The sequence below is a fragment of the Papaver somniferum genome, unplaced genomic scaffold (assembly GCF_003573695.1).
Source record: "Papaver somniferum cultivar HN1 unplaced genomic scaffold, ASM357369v1 unplaced-scaffold_154, whole genome shotgun sequence".
In the NCBI taxonomy this organism is placed as follows: domain Eukaryota; kingdom Viridiplantae; phylum Streptophyta; class Magnoliopsida; order Ranunculales; family Papaveraceae; genus Papaver; species Papaver somniferum.
The window spans coordinates 5,577,617-5,596,909 of NW_020624820.1; positions in this window are offsets into that span (position 1 = coordinate 5,577,617).

Sequence of the window (19,293 nt, forward strand, 5' to 3'; positions counted from 1 at the left end):
ACAAGATAAATCTTTTACCGGGACGAAGTTCCCTGTTTCTAGCGCCAAATTGTGGACACACGAACTACGCGGGGTCCGAATGCCCGCAATCAATTGTTAAAGTCTAAAGAGATTACGATGATGATACCCGGATGTGGGTTCATTGGCTCAAAACCCACGGGTTTATCATGGCCTCCTCCAACTTCCCCATGCGTAGCGATTATGCATGGGGTACAAATATAAAAGGAAAACAACATATATAAGCAAATGCATGCGGAACTAAATAAATGCAAAGTGCTGAAATGTAAATAAGACCAAGGTTTACGTGGTTCAGCACTAAGGCCTACGTCCACGGGGTTTGTTGTTCTGCTATATTATTCACGGTTACACGAATAGTTTGAATGACTTGGGGTTTACATATTTCTCTCCACTATGGGATTCCTTACCTTTGCTATTCTCTCTCTCTCTCTCTCCTCTGATGTTTTCGATTTTGACCCTCTTTGGGTCTTCTTCCGTTCCTATGTTGATTTCCTTAGTGGGTTCCACGGGTGTGAACATAGGCCTTGGGTTTCCGAGGACTGGGGCGCTCTTTAATTGCTATTTGGCGTGTTTCTGCTCTTTGTTGATTGTTGAGGTACTTGTTTCCGAGCCTCGGACATTACCCTGTATCATCAAGCCTTTTCCTGTGGTTTCCTTAAGGAATAGTTCTACGGCTTTCTCTTGCGTGGTTTCTTGATTTCTTACTCTTCGGATTTTTCGCTGTTCTTCTTGCTCGTTGTTGATATGATCCTGAGTGGCCTGGCATTCTCGTGTAGCGATTCGATCTCCCTTGATCTCCATAATTCCCTCAGGTGTTGGAAATCTTAGGTACTGGTGGTATGTTGCCGCCACTCCTTTGAGCTTGTGTACCCACTGTCGTCCAATAATGGCGTTGTAGGGGGAAGGGGTATCCACCACACTGAATCGGGTATCCAGTTTCATGGGCCCTGCGTTAACCTGTAACACAATGTCTCCCAAGGGCTTCGTGGCCGCTCCATTGAATCCGTAGATGGTGTGATAAGAGGTCATCAATTGTTCATCATGGAGCTTCATCCGCTTGAATGCATCATAGAATAGGACATTCACAGAGCTTCCCCCGTCTATGAGGATCTTTTTGAGGTTACATCCAGCTATTGGTAATGTTAGGACCAAGGGATCGTTATGGTCTTCCATATCTTCTTCGATATCCTCGGCATCGAAGATGACAGGAAATTCCATCCATTTTTCATGTTCGTCCACTGTTATCCCATCGACCTTATATAACTCGCAGCGATCTTCGAATTGCTTCCGTAACCTTTTTCCAATCTGTGCTGTGAGTGAGGGTCATGTGGCTTCGGAACACGAGATGGTGTTGATTGTTCGGTTTTCTTCCGGAAGTTGGAGTGGTTTGGTTCGTTTGGATCTGTCCTCGGTAACCTCCTTCCGTATGTAATGTTTGAGCTCTCCCGCATCAATTAATTTTTGGATCATTATTTTAAGGTTCTTGCATTTGTCGGTCTGGTGTCCGTTGAAACAGTGATACTCACAGTAATCTTTAGACTTCTCGGATCTCGGGGGTTGCTTTCCCTTAGACCATGGCCATTCTAAGTTTTCCCTCCCTTTGATCTCTCGTAGGATACGAGCATAGCTAGCGTTGAGTTTCGTGTAAACTTGATCTTCGAATTTTCGGTCGCCTGTTCTTCGTTCATCCCTCCGTTCCTTTCTATCTTCGTGAGGTCTCTCATCTGAGCAACCCCTTTTGGCCCCATTGGTTTGTTCTGCTGAATTGGTGCGATGAGACCTCTGCGGATATGCCCTCGGGTTTTCCCGTTGAATTTCTTCAAGTCGAGCGTGTTTCTCGATAATTATTCGGAGATCGCCTTCTGTCTTGGGCACGCTCCCGTGAATTTCAACAAATAGGGGACTCATTCGGTCTAAGCCCCATTTATAGCAATTGATGCTTACCACTGGGTCCACGCTTCCTATGGCTTGGCAGATCCTATGCCATCTGTTTGTGTATTCCCTTGTGGTTTCCTTGTAGCCGATTGCTAGTGAAAAGAGCTTATCCATCCCGGTGTTTACAGTCTTGTTGTACATGTATGTTCTTAAGAATTTCTCTGCAAGTTGGTCGTATGAGTGTATGGAGTTTGGTGGCAGATTATCAAACCATGATAACGCCGATCCCTTCAAGCTTGACGGGAAGTATCTACAGAGTACGGCGTCGTTCTGTCCCCATCTAGCTAAGACACGGTTGTAGTACCGAACATGTGCAGCAGGGTCGCTAGACCCATCATAGCATTCGAACGTCGGGACAGGGCATTTCAGGGGAATAGGGGTGTTGGCCAAGCGATGCGTTAGGGGCGTGGAGTTAGCTTCTCTCATGACCTCTTCTAACCTTCCCCCACCTTGTTTATTTTTCAATTGCCTGATCTCTGCCATCATCTCATCCCGCAGTTCCTCCATTGCGCGTTGGTGCTCTAAATTCTTCAGCTCATTTCCGTCTGACTCTCCATCGTCATAATCCGGGTCGGATACGCTACGTCTCCTTGTCGCGTCCTCATTAGTCGCTAGGACGACTCTACAGTCTTGGTTTGGCTCTGGTGCTTTGGAGCTTGCTTCATCAAGTTGTTGGCTGGTCTTTGTGCTTAGAGCAATCCGCTCCTTTAAATCTTGATTTTCTCTGGCCAACAGAGCTACAGCTTCTGCGTAAACCTGTTGGTTCCTCCTCAGTTCCTCGAGCTCAGCCATTAGTTGGTGTGATTGGTTGGACCCCTGATTGGGAGTCCCCGCGCGTGCCGCTACAGCCGTGGCGCCGCCCTCCTCCATGGTCTGCACTAAAGGTGGCAGGGGTTCAGCTTCTGTTGCTGGTGTTTCCAAATTGGAGTGAGCGCCCCTCTGCGGTGCTAGAGCCGCCGGTATGGTTTGATTCTGGTTATTTGTTAGCGGCATTCCAAAGGTTAGCAGATGCGCGGGTTGGAATGTTCTGGATTCATCCACCCTTTCCCTTGGTTGGTTAAGTTGACTCATGGCGAAGGTATTGCTAGCCTCCGCAGCCTTCGGGACTACCGCAGCTTCCCCGTATTTTATCGTTGCTGCTCTGAGAGCCGCCACTGCCACAGAATTAGCGTTCATGGGTGAAGTGATTTCTGCGGTATCCTGCCTTCGATTGGTCATTTTAGTTTTATCTCCTTTCTGTTTGCTTCGGGTGATGATCGGGGTTGTCCGGGGTGTTTCTTTTGACAAAGCTTTGGACTTTCCTGCTTCCTGCGTCTTCTCCATCACGTGCCCTTTTGTTGATGACGAAATCTCGCGTAAACTTGCCTTCTTTACTCACAACACGTTCTCTCTGTATAAATTATTTCAAACGGAAACGGGAATATCCGCGTGAAGCGGGTTAGTTGGCGAAATACAATTTTTCAAGAGGGAATTAATACCCGCAGGCTATAAAATATGGGACATGCGATCCTTAGTATAAAAAAAACTATAGTAAATCCGACGGATATAAAATATGGGTTAAAGTTTTATTAAAGGCGATCCTTAGTATAAAAAAAACTACGAAAATTGTAAATCCGACGGATTAGGACAATAACCCTTGCTTGGAACAATAACTCTTATCGAAGGCAAAAGGTGGGTTTTTGAACATAATACAGTTGACGAATGATCTATACGGTCCGAGCTGATAAAATCGGAGCAATCATATGCCAAATTAGAATGAAATCACAGGACAAGATAAATCTTTTACCGGGACGAAGTCCCTGTTTCTAGCGCCAAATTGTGGACACACGAACTACGTGGGGGTCCGAATGCCCACAATCAATCGTTAACGTCTAAAGAGATTACGATGATGATACCCTGATGTGGATTCATTGGCTCAAAACCTTCGGGTTTATCATGGCCTCCTCCAACTTCCCCGTGCGTGGCGATCATGCATGGGATACAAGTATTAAAGGAAAACAAAACATATAAGCAAATACATGCGGAGCTAAATGAATGTAAAGTGCTGAAATGTAAATAAGACCAAGGTTTACGTGGTTCAACACTAAGGCCTACATCCACGGGGTTTGTTGTTCTACTATATTATTCACGGTTACATGAATAGTTGAATGACTTTGGGTTTACATATTTCTCTCCACTAAGGGATTAACTTACCCTTACTATTCTCTCTCTCTCTCCTTCTCTCATGATGTTTTTTCGATCCCCTTCCTCTTTGTGGAGATTGGGTATTTATAAGGTTGGAACGTGGGACCCATCTATGAAGACCGTTGGAACCTTATCTTCTCGTGTCCTTGCGTCCATCACGCGGAGGTCTGCGTTTTCCCCTCGATCCCGCGGAGGCATCTTCGCTCGTTCCACAGGTTGGTCGACACGTGCACTGCTCAGAGTGTTTAATGCGGGTAGTTACGGGGTCTGCTCGTGTCGGACAAGTGTCTTCTGCCCCTGTCAGTCCGTGTCAGCTAACTTTCTCTCCACCGTTGATCTTGGCCCCTCTTCTGGGGATGAGATAAAGCAACTCCTAGGGGTTTATTTGGTGCTTCGTGACGCATCATGTTATGATGCTTTGGCTTGCATGCTTTCCACGTACCTTTCTGTATACACGTGTCTGATAGTGAGATATATGTGTACACACAGCTGGTGGTGTTTGATGCTGCCTCAGTCCGTAATGGAAGAACACACAGCAACATGAAATGAATGTGGAGGTTTTCAGTGGACGGAGATGGTGTCGAGACAGAACGAATGGAGCTGTGCAGTCGGTGTTGAATATTCACAGATGGAGTTCATTGTTTGTGGCTGGAATGAAGAGAAGAGTTTACTTCCGTGGTGGAGGTATCTACAATGGGGTTTTCTGGTGGTTATATGCGAATCCTCAGCTGATGGTTTAATGAAATTTTGAGCAGTGGTGTATCTGCGACACCTTATGACATCAACAACGGATTTGAAGGTTTGTTGTGTATTGGCAGAGTTTCTTTTATGATGCTGTTCTTGAGTCAATTAGTTTTGCAGCGACAAGAAGCTGCCGTTGAATCGGTGCAGTGGCATGAGCTTGAGAACGATAGAAGCCAGTTGGTCGAGTTGTGATACCGATGGAGGAAGCTTCTGAGATGAGACTGGATGGCTGTGCTGACTTCTATAAGAGTTAAGCAGTGAGAAGATGAAGAGGAGTTGATGCTCTGACCGAGATTTTGATGGCCAGAGAATGGTGATTCGCTGGAGTTCCTTGCAGCGACAAAGAAAAGAAGACACAGAAGTTGGTGCTGTACGCTTGGAGTCAGGAAATTTGTGATTCCCAGATTGTTAAGGAACTCATGTGGCCGAATATTGGTAGGAGTTGGATTCTGGAGCTGGGTCTGTATTGGACTGGGCTTCATTTGTTAGGTCTTATTGTGGACGTTGCCAACATGACCTATATGAAGAGAATCGAGAAGAAAAGCATGAGGGAGGAGATTGGAGGCTGCGGCTGAGAGCCGAAGAACATAAACTGGTAAAGAAAAAGGAGGCCGGTTTGGAGCTCAAGAAAAGGAGGCCGGTTTGGAGCTCTTTTGCATGAAGCCGAAACGAGAGAAGAGAAAACAAAGGGAGGCGCGGCTACGGAGCAGAGGAAATAGGGTTTGCAATTTTAAGTTTAATATCTTCCATTTCCATCTTGATTAGCTAGTGAATCTCTCAATATGTTTATGGCTTTTGAGAAAGCCATGTATTGCTAGCTTGTAGCTAGGGTTTTTGGTGAAAACTAATTTGATAATGTAGACTCATTTATTAATAATACTCATAACAATGATGATTTAATTGTCTAGTAATTTTTCTTCAATATGCTTGGTTAATAATTGCATAAATAGTTGAATTGATCAAATATGCTTTTCGTTTGATGCGCTGTGCTTGGGTTTGGTTCTTTGACGGTGTATGCTTTAGGATAGAAATTGATTCTTTAAAATTATATTTTGGTTAGATAGCTCTATCGTTTATTTATGCTTTTAAATTGATGTGCCATGCTTAGTAATATTTGGTGGGACATGCTTAGCGATTGATAAATAAATCCCTAGAATTGTCAACTTAGAAGCTGAGGAAATTACAACGGTGAAACAATTTTATGGAGTATATGTATTAGAAATGAAATATGAGTTTTGCATAATTAGGTTGGTGGAAACCAGATTCCCTAATTACCGTTTTTCACATTGCATTAGTTATTATTATTTTTTTGTTTGCATCCTTTTAATTTCTTAATTTTAAAAACCCAAAAACATCATCTCTGGTTAGTCAATTAGGAATATTGGTTACGATATTTCCACCGCTCCTCGTGGATTCGACCCGCACTTACCGTTGTCTACATTGTAGACACCGTGCGATTGCGGTTATTTTCATATATGGTATTCCCATATCCTATCACTGTGTTGCACAAAACCTTAACAAGGATTTTGGGTAATTATTTCAAAATTTACATGATAATAGGAAATAATAATGTAATTTATTATGTATATCCAAAGTCATGAATTTGAATATTATTTAATATGCTTGTCTACTTTTTTTTAATGAACCTTGATATTATTCCTTGATTTTTTTTGCTGATTGTAGCTTTTTGACTATCATGGTTACCATATTTTGAATGTATAGAGAGCTTGCAGGGTTTTCGGATACTTTCCTTCCTCTTACTTACCCTACAAGGAAAGCTGCAGGTACATGATGCAGGTTAGACATAACATTTGGTGCATTCTTGGATCTAATTGGTGATAAGCTTATGGTTGAGCAACATTGGTGCTATTAACATTTGGTGCCTGAACTAGTTGCTAACCGAAACATTCTGCTATAATACTTCCCACTTAAGTTTGCATATAGCATGAACAAGTTTCTAACTGAAACATTCCACCAATTTCCCTTTAGTTTAAATGTATAGAGTCTTTGACCATTACTTTACTTCTTTAACATATTGTTCTTAACACGAATGGCATAGTCTAGATCTTACTTTTCTTTTGATTTTTAATCAACTTTTTTAATTTAGTTTTTGTGATATATGCATGTGTAACTCTCAGTTGCTTGAAATTTGTGTTGCTATAATCATGTGTGTATACTAGTTACACAACTCAGTTGTATGTGTAACTTCTCTTTACACATTCTATATGCATGTGTAACTTCTAGTTACACAAGTTAGATACTTGTGTAGCTCCTTGTTACACATGCTAAAATAAAAATAACTAATTCTCCTTACACTAGGCTTCAGAGATAGGTTATCATGTGCCTTTTATGTGATCTTTGTTCTATAATTTTTCCTTGCAATTATTCTCTAATTTTGTTTCTTTATTTTTTGTCCATCCAACCTAATCCCATGGATGTTTATTTTTGTTTGCAGATGTGCAAGTGATAAACACATTTTTGTGTCTGATTTGTCCTCAATGTCTGTATTGTTGGTACTCGATTGTGTGCTTATTATGGTGTTTTATGTATTTGTAGGTGTTTTTAGAGAAATACACTTGTGTGGAAAAAGTTGCTCGGAAGTGCTATTTGGACCCCCGAATGAGATTTTCTATTCGGACCCCAGTTTTGGCTAACGGGCACTCAATTACTAAGGGGCAACTCGATCACTATTTTCACCCCAAGAATCCACCTGCTATTCGCACCCTAATCTGGATAAGGGGCTATCTTCTTCTTCACGGTTTGAGAAATATTTGGCGGGAAAATGTTGTTTGGAACTTCGGTAACATGCAGACTTCTCAGGGCGGATTTTGGACGTGATTTTATGCAATCTTTTCGTGAATTTGGTTTGGGAATATCCTGTTTGGATAAAATAGGATTGGTAATAGCTATAATTTCGAGTGAATGAAGATTATCTATGAATTTCAACAAAATAGAGAAGGAAATAATGCTCGGATATTCTGTTACCATATTTGGAAGATAAGAGAAGAGTTTGTTGCAGATTGTCGAGGTATTTGGACAAGTATTATGTGCTCATGATGTACCCACGTATTTCACGTGTTTTGAAGGTGTTTGATCTCAAACAGGGAAGTTAGAGAAATACTCAGGATTACACGAGTTTTGTGTGAGAAATTTCGTGGCTGCAACAGTTGAGTGTTGTCTGACATAAGGTAGAAGCTTGTCTGGAGTACATTGAGCTACAACATCAACGTGAAAGAGTTAATAATGGAATATTATTCTTGTATTTTTCCGGACAAATAACAAGAATATATTACGTGAAGATATGGAAGATTTGATGGTTGTTGGGTATAAAAAGGCTTCAAGGAACTCATAGAGGGGTGACGGAGAGTTTGGGAGAGTTTTCAACACCACAGAGACGAGAAATTGGAGTTGCAGAGAGTCACGATTTCTGCTGTTTTCCAAGAACACGAAGAACAAAGACCCACAGAGACAGTCGTTTTGCTACAGTAACATCGATAGTTAGGTTTTATCGTTCCGTGTAACAGTTCGGTTTGTAATAAATATAATTGTTACAAACCCGGTTTGAATCATTTTCACCCATTTTCATCATTTGTAAACCCTTTGAGCAATAAAAATGATTTTTGAGCGTGTTTCCAACATGATGATGAGCTAATTCTCCCACAACCAAGGCAATGAGGAAGTTATTTACGCATGAATAATTGGTAACTATTTTATTTTCTCTAATTTATAATTATAATTCACTCAATCACTGCTTTTGCAGAGTTTTAAATTTTTTGGGTAATTTTCTTAATTAGTTGTGATTCAATCTGATAGGTTATACTTTGTTTAGTCAATTGATAATCTATGCTTAGGGAATACAGTCAATATTTGAGAATTTGCCTGATTATTCGTGAGTTAGGAAATAAGGGACTTAAAAGATAATTAGAGTTTGTGGTTATTTACCACATTCATTCATGTGTAATAGTGGAATCAGTGTCTTGGTTATTTTTAATATCTTGAAATCAAATTTGCAATAAGTTTTCTTTATTTTTTTGAGTTTTATAAGTCTAAAATCTATTGCTTTCACAAGTCTCGACGAACCTATTACTACAACAACTTGAAATCACATCAATTTTTGGCGCCGCCGACGCGGACTTTTCTTTAGGCTAGAGTTTTTAGATTTTTTTTTTTTAGGTTTTATTTTATTTGTTATTCTTTACGTTTTTTGGGTTTTTGTCTTTTCCTTACAGATTTTGGAGTTTGGAGCGAAAGAAAAATTTGCCAAAGCTTTTGCTGAATACTTAAAGATTTGGATTAAAAGCAAAGCGAAAGGAGCAAAAGAAAATAAGAATAAAAATTAATTAAAAAAAGAGAGAGAGAGACAATTTATTTTTATTTATTTTTAGAATTTTTTTAGATTATTTTTTTCTTTTCCACTTTATTTTTGGACTTTGGACTGTGGACTTTGGGACTTTAATTTTTTAACCCTAAGGAAGGGTAGTTTAAATATAAATTGTTTGCAGAGAAAGACGGCGATTACGATATCGCCTCAGCCCCTCGGGTTCGTACATGACATAGGAGTCGTGGCCCGAGTCGACTTCACCGGTTCATCCCCCGTCCGGTACGGGAGGTAAGTTTTTCGAAACACCTGTGAATCCCCTGTCAACGGCTTTATTGTATTCCTTCATTTGTATATATGCTGAGGAATTGAAAACGGCTGCTTTAATTTCCTAGTAAAGGGCAAGGACTAGCCATACAAGATAAGGGTTTGGATTTCATCACCGTTCTTTTCTTTCCCGCCTCAGGAAAACGAAACCAAACGCGAACCTAAGCCTAAAATTTTGACTAGAACGAGACCTATAGGGTAACGAGCTTAATAGGAAAGTCGTTCGAAAAATATTGGCTACTCTTTTGAGCATACTTTGAAGTTCATGATTTTTGTGAGTTGAATACGCCGCGTTGTAACGCCGGTGAGGCCTTGGGTATCAAAGCTCCACGCAGCTTCCCTCGTCTTTATTCAACTTATTTTTAACTCGGATTGATTCCAGAGAGGTTTGCTCATATTGTAACGAGTTCCTTTTCGAAAGAATAGAAGCTGGTCTATAAACAATCTAAGTGGAGCCATCATGCTTTTTGTTTGCTATAAATATTTAGGTTTGCTTTGGTGGAGTCAGCCTGCTTTGTATATGCTTAGAACCTCCCTTCCTTTAGGATTCTTTTATTTCTTTTATTTGTTTTTCTAGTGTATGCCGAGGTCATTAGAGAACGGGCTTGGAAAAGAGATAATCTAGGTCGATTGATTAGTGAAAAACCTAGTAGTTCTTCTTGTGGAAGCGGGGAGCTCGAAGACTCTTCTTTTGAGAGCCCTGTTTTTGGAAACTTCAGTTTTGAGAATCTGTCTCTTCGTGAGGAAAATACCCCTAGTACTTCATCTGTGCCAGCGATGGCAACTTTGAAAGATTACATGTTCCCAACGGTCCACTCGAGCCTCGTGCATTAAATTGCCAGCCACTACGGCTAATTTCGAGATAAAACCTAGTATTCTTCAGATGATCCCTATATTCTTGGGGAAAGATGATGAGAACCCTTATTTTCATATTAGGGACCTTGAGGAAATTTATGGGTCAATTAGAATAAAAGACCTTATTGATGAAGTCTTGAAACTTAAGATGTTTCTCTTTTCCTTGAGAGATAAATCCAAGACCTGGCTGAACAACCTACCATCTGAATCCATTGAAACATGGCAGGAACTTATTGCTGCTTTCTATATGAAATTCTACCCTAAGCATAAAAATGCGTCTGTTAGGCAGAAAATTAGTGCTAGTGTGCAACAAGAGGGAGAGTCTCTTTATAGGTTTTTAGAGAGATTCAATGATCTCCTATCCCAGTGTCCTCATCATGGATTTGATAAGATGAAACTCGTAGAGATTATTTATGATGATTTAGACTATTCAACCAAAACCATGGTTGAGTCTATGTGCGCTGGTGAGTTCACTAGTAAAAGTGATGATGATGCTTTTACCTTATTAGGAGCTGTCGCTGAAAAATCCCAATAGTGGGAGTCTTGTGTTGAATCCACCAAAAGACTCTTGGTCAATAGAAGTAGCACCAATGTGGTAGATACAAGCTTCGGGTCAGATGCTAAGTTTGATGCTTTGTCTAGAAGGTTAGAAGATTTGGAATTGAATCATCCTAAACATAAGTCTCTTGTTGAACCTGATGATAGGTTTAAAGCCTCTCAAGTGTCTAGTTGTGGAGTAGAACCCAATAACTCGTTTTGGGAAGATAAGGTTAGTGAAGAGCAAGACGATGCTGTCTATAACAATGCTAGGTTTGAGAACCGTCAAAATTTTGACCCATACTCAGAGACTTACAACCCTGGTTGGAGAAACAATCCTAATTTTTCTTCGTCTAAGGGTCAGAATCAAGGACAGTCTAGTAATTCTCAGCCTCCCCCAGGTTTTGGTTATGCTAAGAACTCTTCAGGTCAACCCCAGTTTCAGAATGAGAAAAAGTCTCCACCTTAGAAGAAACCCTTACTATGTTAGCAAAGAACCATGAGATGTTATCAAAGAACCACTATGGTTTTCAAGAAGAAACCAGGCAGAATTTTAAGAATAATTCCCCGTCTCTTGCTAAATTAGAACTTCAAGTCGGCCAAATATCTAAGTTTCTTAGTGAAAGAGAATATGGAAGGTTCCCTAGTCAAACTGATCCTAACCCTAAAGGAGAGAAATCGTACAATCATGTGAATTCTATTATAACCCTTAGGAGTGGAAAGAAAGTTGACAATAAGGTTGCCATGACTGATAGTGAACGTGTTGTAGTTCACCCTTCTGAGCCAGAAAATGAGGAGACTGATAGAGTCTTCAAAGAGACCAATAAGGGTCATGTTGAGCTCGGACTTGTTCCCAAAGCCCCGTTCCCCCAGATGCTAGTACCAAATAAGAGGGACTCTAACTTTAATGATATATTGGAGGTTTTTAAGCAGGTTACTATCAACCTCCCATTGTTAGATGCGATTAAGCATATTCCCGCTTATGCCAAGTTTCTTAAGGATATGTGTACGCGAAAGCGAAAACTTAATGTCCAGAAGAAATCCTTCCTAGCTAGTCATGTGAGTTCTATTATTCAGAATACCACTACTCCTAAGTATAAAGACCCAAGGTCCCCTACCATTTTTTGCACAATAGTAAATTTTCGTGTTGAGAAAGCGTTGCTTGACTTAGGAGCCAGTGTGAACTTACTCCCATACCATGTGTACCTTAAGCTAGGACTTGGTGAGATGAAACCTACCCAGATGACACTTCAGTTAGCTGATAGGTCCATTAAAATTCCTCGTGGTGTGATCGAGGACGTTCTTATTGAGGTTTACAAGTTTATTTATCCAGTGAATTTTTTTATCCTTGATATCCAACCTGTCCCTGACCTAGAGAACCAAATACCAGTGATTTTAGATCTCCCGTTTTTAGCTACATCCAATGCGATCATTAATTGTCGAAATGGTATTATGAATTTGTCTTTTGGTAATATGACTATTGAGCTGAACATTTTTAATATTAGTAAGCTTCCCTCTGAACTAGATGTTCAAGCATAGAAGAGGTGAACATCATAGGAACAGTAGTCGAGGAGTCATTACCAAACACTTTGTTAGAAGATCCATTAGAGAAATGCCTAGCCCACTTTGGGATTATTTTGATGATGACGATGTGATTAATGAGGTGAATGCTTTATTAGATTCAACCCCTTTGATAAACACTAGTAATGGCTGGAAACCTAAGTTCGAAACTCTACCCGTTTCTAAGTCTACCCTAGTCTCCGGCAGCGGCGCCAAAAATTGATGTAGTTTTGAAAGTGGTAGTAAAGTTCGTTCAACTCGGACTCGATAAGATTGGGTTCTAGACTTAAAATAAAAATAGAAAATATATATACAAAAGGTTTGTCACAATGTCGAGAGAGACTGAGACTCAGGATTCCACCAAATTCCATTCATGTGATTCAAATAATAATTCCAATCAAATATAGATCAAATATTAAAAATATGGACTCTTATTTTTTGCCAAAAAGTAGATTTTTGAAAAGCAATGATTGTAAATCAAAAGCATGATGTATCAAAAATACATAGACCAAGCATACACCATCAAACGAAATCACACCCATTCAATAAAAATCATAAATCGATTAAAAATCAATGCAAATAGTCATAAAAGAATTATTAGAATTACCACATGCATGAAATAGGGCTTCCTCCGTCATCTCAGTAATGGGTTTTAGCTCCTCATATTAAACACTTGCTCAAAATACATGTTTGTTGCTCAAAAAGTTGATTAAAAGAGTGAAAATAATAAAATCAGTGATTCTGCGACCCACAGAAGGCGTCCAGAGAAGAACGATAGAAAATAAGTGCGTCTGTTGCTGTTGTTTTAAGACTGACAGGCGTCTGTCCTTGTCACAGTTGAAGAACGATTGTCTGTGGAAGTCTGTTCTTCGTGTTCTTCAGGATCTTCGTGTAGCAGCAGCAGCAGCAGAGACGGGCCTCCTGTAATCTCTGATTCTCGCCTCCAGAGCTCTCCTCTCGACCCCAAACTCTCCGTACTTTTTCTATGGGACCTAAGAATCCTATTTATACACAAAAGAGTCATTGAATCTTTCCCAAATCGCATCAAAATTCCATTTTTCCTTTCTTGGCAGTCACGGCAATAATCGCTTCCCAAATTTGTTTTACGCGTTTATGAGCTTTCCCACTTATCTCAAACTCTTCCTTAGATATATATGTATATTTGGAAAGAGTTTACTTGCTTTTAATCTCCTTGAATAACAGATTTTGAACCCATGAAGCCGTGTTTCCTTATTTGACTTTGATTCCAATTCCCAGCTATTCTAGCCCAAGTTGATCGGTCCAATTGCTTCTAATGAACTTGTTAAGTCATATCAAGTCCAGCCCAATCAATTTCCGGTGTTGAATCTCTTTAAAACTGCCCAAAGCTTCACGTCCAAAATATGCAGACGTGAGGTATCTTTTCCCGCCAATTCTTTTTGATTCAAATCATGAAGAAGGTGGGTGTCCCCCTATCCTGTGATGTTTTCCCTTTAGCAGATGCCTGGAAATAGGTCACCCCTTAGTAATTAGGTTACCCCTTATCCAAAGTGAGAGTCCGTATAGTAATTTCCTCCCACGAGCGCAAAAACCACTTTTTTAGCCAATTTCGCCGTAAAAGCTTATTTCTCCAAAAATACCTACAGGGACATACAAATCCATAATAAATATAAAATCGAGCACTAATAATATATACAATTGAGATTATATAAGACAAAAAAATGTGCCTATCAATTAATGAGGTGAATGCTTTATTAGATTCAACCCCTTTGATAAACACTAGTAATGGCTGGAAACCTAAGTTCGAAACTCTACTCGTTTCTAAGTCTACCCTAGTTCCTTCGTCAGAAAAGCCTCCTAATTTGGACCTTAATGTGTTTTTAGGCCCATCTGAAACTTCACCTGTGATTATAGCATCCGACTTGGATAGTGATCAGGAAAGTAGGCTAGTGACCGTCCTTCAGAATAACAAGGAAGCTTTAGGGTGGACCACAAACATTAAGGGTATAAGTCCTACTGATTGTATGCATCATATCTATTTTAGAGAGTGACACCAAACCTTCTAGGGAGATGCAACGTCGACTGAACCCTAATATGAAAGAAGTAGTTCGAACCGAGGTTCTTAAGCTGTTAGATGCATGCATTATCTACCCCATTTCAGACAGTACGTGGGTCAGCCCCGTTAAGGTTGTTCCCAATAAATCCGGTATTACTGTAGTCCAGAATGATAACAATGAGTTAATCCCAACCCGGGTGACCACGGGTCGGCGTGTCTGTATTGACTATAGGAAATTGAACAAGGTCACTAGGAAGGACCACTTTCCCCTTCCCTTCATCAACCAAATGATAGAGAGATTAGCTGGACGTAGCCATTATTGCTTTTTAGATGGATACTGCGGTTATAATCAGGTTGTCATAGCCCCACAAGACCAAGAGAAAACCACTTTTACCTGTCCCTTTGGTACCTTTGCATATAGACGCATGCCTTTCGGGCTATGTAATTCCCATGCGACCTTTCAGTGTTGTATGCTGAGCATATTTTCTGACATGGTAGAACGGTTCTTAGAGGTCTTTATGGATGATTTTTCAGTGTTTTGTTCGTCTTTCGATGAGTTCTTGCATCATTTGTCATAAGTTTTGACTAGGTGTAAGGAAAAGAATTTAGTGCTTAATTGGGAAAAATGTCACTTCATGGTTCGTTCAGGAATTTTTCTAGGGCATATCGTATCTTCGAAGGGTATAGAGGTAGATAGAGACAAAGTTGACCTTATTAAAACTTTACAGGTCCCAAAAAACGTAAGAGATATTAGGTCATTCTTAGGGAATGCAGGTTTTTATCGTCGATTCATTAAGGATTTTAGCTTGATTTCTAGACCTCTTTGCAATTTCTTGCAAAAGACGTTAAGTTGGTCTTTGATGATGCTTGTTTACAGGATTTTGAGAAGCTTAAGAATTTACTCACTACTGCCCCCATAGTCCAGGCACCCAACTGGAACCTACCTTTTGAGATCATGTGTGATGCTTCAGATTATGCTATTGGTGTTGTGCTAGGTCAGCGAGAAAACAAATTACTTCATGTGATTTACTATGCTATCAAAACTCTGAATGATTCCCAATTGAACTATACCACTACCGAGAAGGAACTGTTAGCCATTGTGTTTGCCTTAGACAAGTTTAGACCCTATCTCTTAGGTTCTAAGATCGTAATATATACTGATCATGCTGCTTTGAAATATCTTCTGTCTAAAAAGTATACGAAACCTAGATTGATTAGGTGGATCCTTTTGTTGCAAGAGTTTTATCCAGACATTATAGACAAAAAGAGTGCCGAAAATGTAGTAGCAGACCACTTGTCTAGGCTAGTTGTTGATTCCCCTGATGATTCCCTTCCTATAAGGGATAAATTTCCTGATGAACAACTGTTCTTTGTTACCCAATTACCTTGGTATGCAAATATAGTGAACTATCTTGTTACTGGTCGAATGCCCCAACATTGGGGTAAACAAGATCGTTCTAGGTTTTTAGCCGAGGTGAAGCACTTATTTTGAGATGCTCCTTATTTGTTTAAGTATTGTCCAGACCAGATTATTAGGAGTTGTATACCTGAGAGTGACCAGTCCAGTATTATTTCCTTTTGTCATGATCATGCTTGTGGGGGTCACTTTAGTGCTAAGAAGACTGCTGCTAAGATATTGCAGTGTGGATTCTATTGGCTTCCGTTGTTTAAAGACTCCCATAGTCACTGTGTTACTTGTGAGCGTTGCCAGAAATTAGGAACCATTTCCCGTAGGAACATGATGCCCTTGAACCCTATTTTAGTTGTTGAGGTATTTGATGTGTGGGGTTTTGACTTTATGGGTATGTTTCCTAATTCTTTTGGTAACCTTTACATCCTTGTCGCTGTAGACTATGTCCCTAAGTGGATTGAGGCGGTTGCATGTAAAACCAATGACCATAGGGTTGTGATTGAGTTCTTGAAAAATAATATACTTACACGTTTTGGTACACCGCGAGCTATAATTAGTGATGGAGGTTCGCACTTTTGTAATGGACCTTTTAGGCTTCTGATGAAGAAATATGGTATTACACATAAGGTAGCTACCCCGTATTATCCGTAGACTAGTGGTCAGGTAGAGGTTTCCAACAGGGAGATAAAACGTATATTAGAGAAAACAGTTAATCCTAATCGGAAAGACTGGTCGTCTAGGCTTACTGATGCCTCATGGGCTTACCGTACTGCGTTTAAGACTCCCATTGGAATGTCGCCTTATCGGCTTGTGTATGGCAAGGCATGTCATTTACCTATTGAGTTAGAACATAGAGCTTATTGGGCTGTTAAGCAGCTAAATTTTTCACTTGACAAGGCAGGAGCCCATAGGAAACTCCAGCTCAATGAGTTGGAAGAGATTCGTATAGATGCTTACGATAGTGCGAATGAGTATAAGAAAAAAATGAAACTTGTGCATGATAGAAATATTTTAAGGAAGTCATTTTCTCCAGGTCAAAAAGTTCTTCTGTATGATACCCGCTTGCATCTTTTGTCTGAGAAGTTACGTTCTCAGCGGACGGGTCCTTTTATTGTTCGCACTGTCTTTCTTCATGGAGCTGTTGAGATCGAAACACCGGATGGTAGTAGTTCTTCGAAGGTTAAGGGTCAGAGATTGAAACCCTTTTTAGAGCCCTTTCCTACATGTGATGTTGAAGAGGTCCCTCTGGAGGACCTTGTTTACCCTTGATTGACCATCGAGGCGATTGTATGTTGTATATTAGTTTTTGATTTCTCTCTTCACGCAGGTACTATCTTTCCGACTTCTCTCTTTACTGATTCCTCATGTTACTTTACTTTTTGGTATTGCTCTTTCATTAGAAACATTGAGGAAAATGTTAGATTTAAGTTTGGGGGTGGGGAAGAAACTTTTTGTTAGCTTTTAGTAGCAATAAATAAACTCCAGAGCATAGAAATTTATGCTTATTAAGGTTGGCACTAACCAATCTAAGTGGATGGGAATATCTTGGTTGTAGGAGTTGAGGAACCAATCTGATTAAATGGAAACATCTAAAGAGTCTATTCATAAAAGCACAGAGCTCAGGTGTTAGAATTAAAAAAAAAAAACATGGTAGTTTCGCCATATCTCGTTGAATCCTAATCCCTTCTGTTTTTATTTCTTAATTGATTTGATGGGGCACACGATTCAAGTTGTTACCATTGATAGGTGAAACAAAGTGATTGAGATACAAAAAATAAAAAAATAAAAAAAATTGAGACCAGACCATCAGATCAACCGGAATAAATTTAATAAAGTCGACCACTGGTGCCCTTGTATATGCCAGTTGTGTTGATATTAGTCAGACCGGTATCTCAGCCCATTAGGATAGGTTCGTCTTGGCAGAGACCTTCAGACAGATATGGGAAACACCGTTCACTTTAAAACATCGATTTTTTCTATTTATCCATCTTATTAATCTTTCCATGTGATTGGTTGACTCCGGTTATGATGTCCAGAAACTATCTAAGTAGAGCTCTGTCACTTATATATGAATTTTAGTATGTTGAGTGCAAACTCGTGTAAAACAATTGGAATTTCGCATCAGGGTACTTCCTCCTGTAGTCAATGAGAGTATGCCAACCAAGGAGATTCTTTAGTGCCTCCCAAGGTTCTGCATAGATATTTAGGGTCTGGAGTAAAGATTTTGTGGGTACACCTCTGGTAAACCCTCCGGAGACAAAACTCCGCCGCTAGGGCCACCTAGCGGTTTAACGGCTTGCTGCACGTGCTAAGTGTAGTCATTTTATTTTCTAGATTATTTTTGCTCGAGGACTAGGAAATAATAAGTTTGGGGGTATTTTGATACACATATTTTTGTGTCTGATTTGTCCTCCATGTCTGTATTGATGGTACTCGATTGTGTGCTTATTATGGTGTTTTGTGTGTTTGTAGGTGTTTTTAGAGATATACACTTGTGTGGAAAAAGTTGCTCGAAAAGTGCTATTTGGACCCCCAGAGGAGATTTTCTATTCGGACCCCAGTTTTGGCTAAGGGGAACTCAATTACTAAGGGGCACCTCTATCACTATTTGCACCCCAAAACATCCACCTGCTATTCGCACCTTACTCTGGATAGGGGGCTATCTTCTTCTTCACGGTTTGAGAAATATTTTGCGGGAAAATGTTGTTAGGAACTCCGGTAACATGCAGGCTTCTCAGGGAGGATTTTGGACCGGTAACATGCAGGCTTCTCAGGGAGGATTTTGGACGTGATTTTATGCAATCTTTTCGTGGATTTGGTTTGGGAATATCCTGTTTGGATAAAACAAGATTGGTAATAGATAAAATTTCGAGTGAATGAAGATTATCTATGAATTTCAACAAAACAGAGAAAGAAATAATGCTCGGATATTCTGTTACCATATTTGAAAGATAAGAGAAGATTTTGTTGCAGATTGTCGAGTATTTGGACAAGTATTATGTGCTCATGATGTACCCACGTATTTCACGTATTTTGAAGGTGTTTGATCTCAAACAGGGAAGTTAGATAAATACTCGGGATTACACGAGTTTTATGTGAGAAATTTCATGGCTGCAGCAGTTGAGTGTTGTCTGAGATAAGGTAGAAGCTTGTATGGAGTACAATGAGCTACAACAACAACGTGTAAGAATTAATAATGGAATATTATTTTTGTATTTTTCCGGATAAATAACAAGAATTTATTACGTGAAGATTTGATGGTTGTTGGGTATAAAAAGGCTTCAAGGAACTCATACAGGGGTGACGGAGAGTTTGGAAGAGTTTTGAACACCACAAAGGCGAGAAATTGGAGTTGTAGAGAGTCACCAT